This window comes from Triticum dicoccoides, chromosome 1B (genome assembly GCF_002162155.2).
Source record: "Triticum dicoccoides isolate Atlit2015 ecotype Zavitan chromosome 1B, WEW_v2.0, whole genome shotgun sequence".
NCBI classification, from domain to species: domain Eukaryota; kingdom Viridiplantae; phylum Streptophyta; class Magnoliopsida; order Poales; family Poaceae; genus Triticum; species Triticum dicoccoides.
The window spans coordinates 442,463,492-442,472,769 of record NC_041381.1 but is presented as its reverse complement, the minus strand read 5'-3'; positions in this window follow the sequence as shown (position 1 = coordinate 442,472,769).

Here is a 9,278-nt window from a genome sequence, read left to right as displayed (position 1 = left end):
CGGGACTGCTGGGGCGGCACGGCGACAGGGGTGGCGCGGGGCGGCGGCGGCACGAGGGCGGGGTGGCGCGCGGCGGCAGCGGCTCAGGCGCGGCCAGAGAGAGATGGGACAGATAGAGATGTGGGGTGCGGGCGGGCGTCGATGGATTTTAGTTAGGGCACGGTTCTTTGCCGTCTGCTAGCAGACGACAAAGATCCTAGCTAACAGACGTTAGTTTGGCCACTTTCTTTGTCGTCTGCTAGCGGACGGCAACGGAAGTGTCCGTTAGGTGGTACTCGTTAGTGGGCCACCCTCATTCTTTGCCGTCCGCTAGCAGACGACAAAGATTCTATGCCGTCCGCTAGCGGATGGCAAACATGGTCGTTATCATCAGCTCTTTCTTTCCCGTCAGCTTCTATTAAGCTGAGGGCAAAGACCTTCTTTGCCGTCAGCTAGTAGACGGCAAAGATCTAGCTGACGGCAAATATCCTGATTCCAGTAGTGTTATTACATAAATTTGATACCATTCCAAACCCACTCTCATCAATATAATCATCATAAACAGGAGGCATGCTATCATCATCATAATTTTTCTCATCAAAACTTGGGGGACAAAAACGCCATCTTCATCAAACATAGCATCCCCAAGCTTATGGCTTTGCATATCACTAGCGTCATGGATATTCAATGAATTCATACTAGCAACATTGCAATGATGCTCATCATTCAAAGATTTTATGCCAAACATTTTATTGAATTCTTCTTCTATCAATTGAGCACAATTTCCCTTTCCATCATTTTCAAGAAACACATGATAAAGACGAATAATATGAGGCAACCTCAATTCCATTTTTTTGTAGTTTTCTTTTATAAACCAAACTAGTGATAAAACAAGAAACTATAAGATTCAACCGCAAGATCTAAAGATATACCTTCAAGCACTCACCTCCCAGGCAACGGCGCCAAAAAAGATCTTGATGTCTACTACACAACTTTATTCTTGTAGACTCGTGTTGGGCCTCCAAGCGCCGAGTTTTGTAGGAGAGTAGCAATTTTTGCTCAAGTGGATGACCTAAGATTATATCAATCTGTGGGAGGTGTAGGATGAAGATGGTCTCTCTCAAACAACACTGCAACCAAATAATAACAAGTCTCTTGTGTCCCCAACACACCAAATATAATGGTGAATTGTATAGGTGCACTAGTTCAACAAAGAGATGGTGATACGAGTGTACTAATGATAGTAGATATTGATTTTTGTAATATTAACAATAAAAAATCAAGGCAATGAGTAACAAAAGTGAGCAAACGGTATTGCAATGCTTGAAAACAAGGCCTAGCATTCATACTTTCACTAATGCAATCTCTCAACAATGCTAATATAATTGGATCATATAACCATCTCAAGACAAGCAATGAAGAATCACTCCAAAGTTCTTATCTAGCGGAGAACATAAGAAGAAATTGTTTGTAGGTTACGAATCCACCTCAAAGTTATTCTTTCCGATCAATCTTTTGAGCTATCCCTATAAGTGTCACAAACAACCCTAGAGTTCATACTGAAATAACACCATATGATACACATCAACCAACTCTAATGTCACCTAGATATTCCAATGTCACCGCGAGTATCCGTGACTTGATTATACGATATCCATCAAACAATTTCAGATTCATAATACTCAATCCAACAGAAAGAACCTCAAAGAGTGCCCCAGGATTTCTACTGGAGAAACAAGGAGGAAAATTTGCATCAACCCCTATGCACAAATTACCCCAATGTCACCTCGGGAATCCGCAAGTTGAGTGCAAAGACATACATCAAGTGCTCTCAAATACAACAAAGTATTCAATCCGATAACATTGGAATCTCAAAGGGAAAACTCAATTCATCACAACAAGATAGAGAGGGAGAAACACCATATGATTCAACCATATTAACAAAGCTCACGATACATCAAGATTGTGCCAAATCAAGAACACAAGAGTGTGTGTGAGAGAGAGAGATCAAACACATAGCTATTAGTACAAACCCTTAGCCCTGAGGGTGGACTACTTCCCCCTCATCATGGTAGCCGTCGGGATGATGAAGATGGCCTCCGGTGATGATTTCCCCCTCTGCTGGGGTGCCATAACAGGGTCCAAATTTGTTTTTCGAGGCTACAAAGGCTTGCGGTAGCCGTACTTCTGATCTAGGGTTATTTCTGGGGGTTTCTGAATATAAAAGATTTTTTGGCGTCGGTCTCACAGTGAGGGGGGCCTCGAGGGGCCCACTAGGCACCAGGGCATGCTAGAGGAGGGTGGCGTGCCCTGGTGGGTAGTGGCCACCTCCAGCCTCTTCTGGTCATTGATGTCTACTATGCAACTTTATTCTTGTAGACTCGTGTTGGGCCTCCAAGCGCAGAGTTTTGTAGGACAATAGAAATTTTCCCTCAAGTGGATGACCTAAGGTTTCTCAATCCGTGGGAGGCGTAGGATGAAGATAGTCTCTCTCAAGCAACCCTACAATCAAATACAAGAAATATCTTGTGTCCCCAACACACCAAATACAATGGAAATTGTATAGGTGCACTAGTTCGGCGAAGAGATGGTGATAAAAGTGTAGTATGGATAGTAGATATGAGTTTTTGTAGTGCGAACAATAAAAAACAACAAGGTAGTAAATAGTAAAACGGAGCACAAACGGTGTTGCAATAATGTAAAATGAGGCCTAGGGTGCATACTTTCACTAGTGAAATCTCTCAACAATGCTAACATAGTTGGATCATATGACTATCCCTCAAAGTGCAATAAAGAATCACTCCCGAGTTCCTATTAGCGGAGAACAAATGATAGAAATTGTTTGTAGGGTACGAAACCACCTCAAAGCTATTCTTTCAGATAAATCTATCCTAGAGTTCGTACTAAAATAACACAAAGCTATTCTTTCTGATCAATCTAACTAAATAACACCATATGACACACATCAACTAACTCTAATATCACCTAGATACTCCAATGTCACCACAAGTATCCGTGAGTTAATTCTACGATATGCATCAAACAACTTCATGATCATAATATTCAATCCACACAAATAACTACAAGGAGACCCCAAAGTTTCTATCGGAGAAAAGATAATAAAAACGTGCATCAACCCCTATGCATAGATTACCTCAATGTCACCTCGGGAATCCGCAAGTTGAGTGCCATAACATACATCAAGTGAATCAATATGATACCTCATTGTCATCTCAAGTATTCATATCGCAAGACATACATCATATGCTCTCAGATCTGAACATTCAATCCAACAAGACAAAACTTCAAAGGGTAAAGATTCAATTCATCACAACAAGAGTAGAGAGGGGAGAAACATCATATGATCCATCTATATTAACAAAGCCCATGATATATCAAGATCGTGACATCTCAAGAACACGAGAGAGAGATTAAACACATAGCTACTGGAACAAACCCTCAGCCCCGAGGGTGGACTACTCCCTCCTCAACGTGGTGGTCGCCGGGATGATGAAGATGGCCACTGGTGATGATTTCCCCCTCCGACGGAGTGCTGGAACGGGCTCCCGATTGGTTTTCAGTGGTTACAGAGGCTTGCGGTGGCGGAACTTCCGATCTAGGTTCCCTGTGAGTGTTGTTTGGAATATTTGAGAATTTATAGGGCGAAGACGGGGTACAGGAGGCCACCGAGGTGGCCACAACCCACCAGGGCGCGCCTGGGCGGCCAGGCGCGCCCTGGTGGGTTGTGCCCCCCTCGGGGCACCCCCCAAGTGCTCCCCTAGCCCATTGGTAGTCTTTTGGTCCATAAAAAATCCACAAAAAGTTTCACGGTGTTTGGACTCCGTTTGATATTGATTTCCTGCGATGTAAAAAATAAGCAAAAAGCAGCAACTGGTACTGGGCACCGGGTCAATTGGTTAGTCCCAAAAAATGATATAAAGTTACTATAAAATGATTGTAAAACATCGAAGAATGATAATATAACAGCATGAATACTTCATAAATTATAGAAGCATTGGAGACGTATCAGTCCTCCCACGAAGCTTTTGGTGCCTCTCTTGTTGCAAAAAAATCGTCAAAAAGTTTTGTTGCATTTGGAGAACTTTTATTTCTGCACAAAAAGCAACACAATGGTAGTTCTGCTAAAACAACGTCAGTCCAGGTTAGTTCCATTCAAATCATACCAAAACCATATAGAATTGTTGGAAACATGGCATGAATACTTCATAAATATAGATACGTTGGAGACGTATTAGCACCATTGCAAAAGTTCATCGTTTCAAAGCACCTCGTGATGATCGGGTGTGATAGAAAATCTACGTTCGCATACAACGGGTGTAAGCCAGTTTTACATATGCATAATACTTGGGTTAAACTTGATAAGCCTAGCATGTACACACATGGCCTCGGAACACAGGAGACCGAAAGGTCGAACATGAGTCATATAGTACTTATGATCAACATGATGATGTTCACCATGATAACTACCCCATCTCACGTGATGATCAGACATGGGTTTGTTGATTTGGATCATGTGTCACTTAGACAACTTGAGGGCTGTTGATTTAAGTGGGAGTTCATTAGTAATTTGATAAACTAAACTAAATTATCATGAACTTAGTCTTAATTGTCTTTGCAAAATTTGTGCTGTAGATCAATAACCCGCGTTGTAGTTCTCCTAAATTTTAACGCGTTCCTAGAGAAAGCTAAGTTGAAAGATGATGGAAGCAACTATGTGGATTGGGTCCGTAAATTGAGGATTACCCTCATTGTTGCACAGAAGGCTTATGTCCTTGATGCACTGCTAGGGGACACACCCCTCCAGTGTCGTCTATGGATGTTGTATACATCTAGCAGGCACGTTCTGATGACTACTCGATATTTCGGTGTGCCATGCTTTACGGCTTAGAACTGGGGCTCCAAAAATGTTTTGAGCGCCACGGAGCATATGAGATGTTCCAGGAGATGAAATTAGTATTTCAAGCTCATGCCTGGGTCGAGAGGTATGACATATCCTACAAGTTCTTTAGCTGTAAAATGGAGGCGAACAGTTCTGCTAGTGAGCATATACCCAGAATGTCTGGGTTGCACAACCACTTGACTCAGTTGAGAGTTAATCATCCAGATGACTCGATTATTGACAGAATTCTACAATCACTGCCACGAAGCTATAAGGGCTTTGGTATGAACTATAATATGCAAGGGACGGAGAAAAAACTTCCCGAGCTCTTCGCGATGCTTAAGGCTGCGGAGGAAATCAAGAAGGAGCATCAAGTGTTGATGGTTAAAAAGACCACTAGTTTCAAGAAAGGCAAAGGAAAGAAAGGGAACTTCAAGAAGAACGGTAAAGCAATTGTCACTCCCGTGAAGAAACCGAAGGCTGGACCCAAACCTGAAACTAAGTGCTTCTACTACAAGGGGAATGGTCACTGGAAGCGGAACTGCCCCAAGTACTTGGCAGATAAGAAGGCTGGCAATGTCAACAAAGGTATATTTGATATACATGTAGCTACGTCTTGAGCTTGTGTTGGTTTTCCTTGAAGAGGAAAGGGTGATGCAGCACTAGTAGCGTAAGTATTTCTCTCAGTTTTTGAGAACCAAGGTATCAATCCAGTATGAGGCTCCTCAAAAGTCTCACGCACCTACACAAACAAACAAGAACTCACAACCAACGCAATAAAGGGGTTGTCTATCCCCTCAAGGCCACTTGCGAAAGTGAGATCTGATAGAGATAATATGATAAGATAAATATATTTTTGGTATTTTATGATATAGATAGGAAAAGTAAAGATGCAAATAAAAGTAGATTGAAAGCCTATATGATAAAAGATAGACCCGGGGGCCATAGGTTTCACTAGTGGCTTCTCTCAAGATAGCATAAGTATTACGGTGGGTGAACAAATTACTGTCGAGCAATTGATAGAAAAGCGAATAATTATGAGATTATCTATGCATGATCATGTATATAGGCATCACGTCCATGACAAGTAGACCGACTCCTGCCTGCATCTACTACTATTACTCCACACATCGACCGCTATCCATCATGCATCTAGAGTATTAAGTTCATAAAGAACAGAGTAACTCATTAAGAAAGATGACATGATGTAGAGGGATAAACTCATGCAATATGATATAAACCCCATCTTTTTATCCTCGATAGCAACAATACAATACGTGCCTTGCTGCCCCTGCTGTCACTGGAAAGGACACCGCAAGATTGAACCCAAAGCTAAGCACTTCTCCCATTGCAAGAAAGATCAATCTAGTAGGCCAAACCAAACTGATAATTCGAAGATACTTGCAAAGATAACTTAATCACACATAAAAGAATTCAGAGGAGATTCAAATATTTCTCATAGATAAACTTGATCATCAACCCACAATTCATCGGATCTTGACAAACACACTGCAAAAAGAGTTACATCGAATAGATCTCCAAGAAGATCGAGGAGAACATTGTATTTTGATCCAAAGAGAGAGAAGAAGCCATCTAGCTAATAACTATGGAATTGAAGGTCTGTGGTAAACTACTCACAACTCATCGAAGAGGCCTTGGAGATGATGTAGAGGCCCTCCGTGATCGATTCCCCCTCCGGCGGAGCACTGACGAAGGCTCCAAGATGGGATCTCGCGAATACAGAAGGTTACGGCGGTGGAAATAGTTTTTGGTGGTCGTTTCTGATGTTTTCAGGGTACATGGGTATATATACGAGGAAGAAGTAGGTCGGTGGACGCCCGAGGGGCCCACCAAATAAGGGGCGCGCCTAGTAGGGGGGCGTGCCCTCCACCCTCGTGTCCGCCTCGTTTATTTCTTGACTTACACTCCAAGTCCTCTGGATCACGTCCGTTCCAGAAATCACGCTCCCGAAGGTTTCATTCCGTTTGGACTCCGTTCGATATTCCTTTTCTTCGAAACACTGAAATAGGCAAAAAACAGCAATACGAGCTGGGCCTTGGTTAGTAGGTTACTCCCAAAAATGATATAAATGTGTAAAGTAAAGCCCATAAACTTCCAAAACGGGTAATATAATAGCATGGAATAATAAAAAATTATAGATACGTTGAAGACGTATCAAGCATCCCCAAGCTTAATTCCTGCTCGTCCTCGAGTAGGTAAATGATAAAAACAGAATTTTTGATGTGGAATGCTACCTAGCATAATTCTCAATGTAATTTTCTTTATTGTGGCATGAATGTTCAGATCCAAATGATTCAAAATAAAAGTTCATATTGACATAGAAATAGTAATACTTCAAGCATACTAATCAAAGCAATCATGTCTTCTAAAAAACATGACTAAAGAAAGTTATCCCTACAAAATTATATAGTCTGGCTGTTGCTCTATCTTCATCACACAAAGTATTTAATCATGCACAACCCTGATGACAAGCCAAGCAATTGTTTCATACTTTAGTAATCTCAAACTTTTTCAACTTTCACGCAATACATGAGCGTGAGCCATGTACATAGCACTATATGTGGAATAGAATGGTGGTTGTGGAGAAGACAAAAAAAGGAGAAGGTAGTCTCACATCAACTAGGCGTATCAACGGGCTATGGAGATGCCCATTAATAGATATCAATGTGAGTGAGTAGGGATTGCCATGCAACGGATGCACTAGAGCTATAAATGTATGAAAGCTCAAAAAAAGAAACTAAGTGGGTGTGCATCCAACTCGCTTGCTCACGAAGACCTAGGGTATTTTCAGGAAGACCATCATTGGAATATACAAGCCAAGTTCTATAGTGAAAAATTCCCACTAGTATATGAAAGTGACAATATAGGAGACTCTCTATCATGAAGATCATCGTCTTACTTTGAAGCACAAGTGTGGTAAAAAGGATAGTAGCATTGTCCCTTCTCTCTTTTTCTCTCATTTTTTTTCTTTTCTTTTTTTTCTTTTTCTTTTTTTTCTTTTTTGGGCCTCTTCTTTTTTTTGGCCTTTTTTTCTTTCTCTTTTTTTATAAAGTCCAAAGTCTCATCCCAACTTGTGGGGGAATCATAGTCTCCATCATCCTTTCCTCACTTGGACAATGCTCTAATAATGAAGATCATCACACTTTTATTTACTTACAACTCAATACTTAAACAAGATATGACTTTATCTGAATGCCTCCGGCGGTGTATCGGGATATGCAATGAATCAAGAGTGACATGTATGAAAATTATGAAGGTGGCCTTGCCACAAATACGATGTCAACTACATGATCATGCAAAGAGCAATATGACAATGATGATGCGTGTCATAATAAACGGAACGGTGGAAAGTTGCATGACAATATATCTCGGAATGGCTATGGAAATGCCATAATAGGTAGGTATGGTGGCTGTTTTGAGGAAGGTATATGGTGGGTGTATGGTACCGGCGAAAGTTGCGCGACACAAGAGAGGCTAGCAATGGTGGAAGGGTGAGAGTGCATATAATCCATAGACTCAATCATTAGTCATAAAGAACTCATATACTTATTGCAAAAATCTACAAGTCATCAAGAACAAAGTACTACGCGCATGCTCCTAGGGGGATAGATTGGTAGGAAAAGACCATCGCTCGTCCCCGACCACCACTCATAAGGAAGACAATCAATAAATAAGATTGTGCTCCAACTTTATCACAAAGCGGTTCACCATACGTGCATGCTACGGGAATCACAAAATTCAACACAAGTATTCTTTAAATTCATAATCACCCAACTAGCATGACTCTAATATCACCATCCTAATATCTCAAAACAATTATCAAGCATCCAATTGATCATAGCATCCAATTCACTTCCTATGATAGTTTTATTATACCCAACTTGGATGCCCATCATTCTAGGACCAATTTTATAACCATAGAAAGTACCATGCCGTTCTAAGAGACTCTCAAAATAATATAAGTGAAGCACGAGAGATAAAAAATTTCTTCAAAATTAAGCCACTGCCGTGCTCTAAAAGATATAAGTGAAGCACTAGAGCAAAAATTATATAGCTCAAAAGATATAAGTGAAGCACATAGAGTATTCTAATAAATTCCAATCAAGTGGGTTCCTCCCAAAAGGTGTGTACAGCAAGGATGATTATGGTAAACTAAAAAGCAAAGACTAATATCGTACAAGACGCTCCAAACAAAACACATATCATGTGGCGAATAAAAATATAGCTCCAAGTAAAGTTACCAATGAACGAAGACAAAAGAGGGGATGCCTTCCCGGTGCATCCCCAAGCTTAGGCTTTTGGCTATTGTTGAATATCTTGGGGTTCCATGGGCATCCCCAAGCTTAGGATCTTGCCAGTCCTTATTCCATAATCCATC